The 3,117-nt window shown below is 51.9% G+C and overlaps 1 long non-coding RNA gene across 1 annotated transcript; it reads left to right on the forward strand.

The window, feature by feature from the left end:
- Positions 1-674: 674 nt before the first annotated feature.
- Positions 675-2,526, forward strand: LOC106894317. The gene is made up of 3 exons (XR_001413248.1): positions 675-843; positions 1,431-1,543; positions 2,393-2,526. It is a non-coding gene; the product is annotated as an uncharacterized LOC106894317 (long non-coding RNA).
- The last annotated feature ends 591 nt before the right edge of the window (positions 2,527-3,117 follow it).

The following is a 3,117-nucleotide window of genomic DNA, read 5'->3' on the forward strand; positions in this document are numbered from 1 at the left end:
TCCTCGTGCCCCGGCGTGTGCCCGCTGGAGCCGGCAGCCGGCCTCCCTGCGCCTGGGAGCACCGTTGCTCTCTTGAATCTCTTCATTTAGTTAATGATCCTTTTGTTGAGAGGATTAGGGTTTAGAGGCCTCTGGCAGAGCGTTAATTAAATTAAGTCTATGGGTGTTTTGTTGAGGTTTTAAAGCCCACTAGAGGGCTCAGTTGGAGCCCTGTGGAATTGGGGCTGGAGGCGTTGGGCTGTGTCCGTCCCCTGCAGAAGATTGGGGGATAAGTTTAGTGAGGTTGAAGGAGCTGGGGGGACACAGAAGTGCTTGGGGTCGCTCTGCAGCCTCCACACCGTGCTTGTTGCTTCTCCAGCCTGGCTTTCACCAGGGCTTGGTGGTGCCAGACCCGTGCCGAGCCACCCTGGGCACCAGAGGCTGTCCCCACCAGAGGCTGGCAGGCACAGGACGCCTGCGTCACCGCTCACGGCATTATCAGCGTTAAGTAATGTTGGGCTAATGTGTTTTTTTAGGTTTGGTTTGTTTTTTTTTCTTTTCCCTTCCCCGCTCGGTGTTTACATTTCTGAGAAGTGGCTCAACGGGAGCATCGGTTCCATCTTCAGCTCGGGGAAGAGCCAGACACTCAAGTTCCTTCACACATGCTCGTGTAAAATACAAGTGTGAGCGCTTGGCTTTGTGGCTGGAGGGGGGGTTTTCTGGTGGGTGGGCGCCTGGGGTTTTTCCCATTTAGCTGGAACTGCTTATTAACCAGTGTCTCTTCTCTTTTTCTCTTCTCTGCACTGCCCCGGGATGGATTGTGGTGCCTCCCCTGCCTGGTCTGCCCGGCTGTCTCATCGCTGGGTAAGTACCCGCTTCGTTCGATCGGTGAAGGGGAAACAGCTGACACTAATCACTTGGACTTAAATAATGAACTGACCTGTTTATTCTGCCTTAAACTCCGGAGCGTTGATGGTTACCAAACAGTGGGGTTTATCTTGTGTGTGTGTGAATGTTTTCATATTGAAAAGCGTATCATACAGCAATTTCCAGGCTGAGTTTCTAACATGAAAAACCCCACAGGGGTGGTTTTTCTTGCGAGCGCTGACCCGGTGATAAAAGCACAGTAAGTGCCAGCAAGTGAGCAAATGGAAGTGAAAATGTTTGTGGTGGTGGAAAGCAATCCTCCCCGCCTCTCCCCAGATGCCTCCCGACAGCTGCTTGATGGTAAATCAGCGCCGTGGTTGTGTCAGGGACTCTCTGAAGGCTGGAACGTGGCATGGGGCTGGTTTCCCCTCTGCAAACCTCCTGGTGTGGGGGGTTTTCAGGGCACGGAGAGGAGCCTGAGACCCTTCTGGCAGCAGAGGAGGGGAAATGTGTGTTGAGCTGGGAGCATCGCGGCAGACGCTGATGTTTCCAGCCTGTGTTCACACCAATCCTGCTTTTCACAGAGGGAAAATCGCCCTGGTGGGGTGGATTCTCAGGGTTTCCAGCAGAGGTTTGGTGCCTGAACCTGCACCTGGCTGCGAGGTGCTGTTTGTGTGTTAAAGCTTCTCAAAATAAGGTGTGTGTGCTCAGGGTGGAGGAAAGGGAGGGGTCTCTGCTTGGTAAAGCCGGTTCTCTGGACGCAGCGACTCCCTTTGCATTGAGGGTGCTGTCTCTGGAAACTTCAGAAGTTTTTAAGGGACTTTGTTTTTTAATTTAAAATATCCTCCTGCTAAGCTTTCCTCTTTCCTGTCCTTCTCGACCCCCTTCCCAGTAATATCCTCTCCTCTCCCAGTAATGGAAAGGACTGAGTGTGTTTAGAGCAGCTCCGCTCTGTGCCCGAGCGTTCCACGTGCTGCCAGTCACTGACTGGAAGGGGAAGCAGAGGAAGGTGCTGGGAGCAGATTGCTTTATTCTAAACTCAGCATTATTCTACGATGCCTCGCAGGGGAGGGCAGGAGGGATGAATCAAATCCAAGCAGAAACCTGTTGTTCTTACCCAGAAGTGAAGCGCTATATTTGGAAGCTGAGCAGCTGTCTCTCCTTCTGAATGAGCTGTTCTTTGCTACCAAGTCTCGAAAAGAAGGATCATTAATTAACCAGGGAACCTGCCTCGCTCAGGGGTGCTGAGCTCCCATCCCCACCAAACACCCAGCAGTTGGTTGAATGCAGAATAAAACTCCTCCACACAAGAAATGTGGGCTGGGAGGTTGTGTTTGGAGCAGAATCCAAGTGGGTTACAAGAGGCTGTGGCTGTGCCAGGGTGTCCTGGACCAGGTGAGCATCAGCAGGATCTTCCTCCTTCGGGACACAGTCACCCTCCTGGTTATCGCTGAGTTGGAAGGGACCTCAAGGATCATCTACTCCAACCTTTCCTGGCCCAAAGCAGGATCTAGACAAGAACATCAGCAGGATCTTCCTCCTTCAGGACACAGTCACCCTCCTGATTATCGCTGTGTGACAAGAATCACAGAGTTGGAAGGAACCTCAAGGATCATCTACTCCAACCTTTACTGGCCCAAAGCAAGGTCTAGACAAGATGGCTCAGCACCCTGCCCAGCTGAATCCTAAATGTGACTCCAACCTTTCCTGGCCCAAAGCAGGATCTAGACAAGACAGCCCAGCACCCTGCCCAGGCATCAGCAGGATCTTCCTCCTTCGGGACACAGTCACCCTCCTGGTTATCGCTGAGTTGGAAGGGACCTCAAGGATCATCTACTCCAACCTTTCCTGGCCCAAAGCAGGATCTAGACAAGACAGCCCAGCACCCTGCCCAGCTGAATCCTAAATGTGTCCAGTGTTGGGGAATCTACCACTTCCCTGGGGAGATTGTTCCAATGGCTGGATATTCTAATGAAAAATTTCCCTTTTGTGCCCAATCAGAATCTCCCCAGGAGTAACTTGTACCCGTTACCCCTCATCTTTTCCATGCGACTCCTTGTAAAAAGGGAGTCTCCATCTCCTTTAAATACTGGAATGTGGTGATAAGGTGTCTCCTGAGCCTTTTTTTCTCAAAGCTGAACAAACCCAAGTCTTTGGTCGAGGGTGGATTCCTTCCTTGGGGAAGGTTGGAACCTGAACACCCCCCTGGTTTGCTCTCACTGCAACTTTTGTCTGTGTGAGTGGTCTTTTGTCTTCCGTGGACTGCACAGA

Source organism: Calidris pugnax, unplaced genomic scaffold (genome assembly GCF_001431845.1).
Source record: "Calidris pugnax isolate Ruff unplaced genomic scaffold, ASM143184v1 scaffold243, whole genome shotgun sequence".
NCBI lineage: Eukaryota > Metazoa > Chordata > Aves > Charadriiformes > Scolopacidae > Calidris > Calidris pugnax.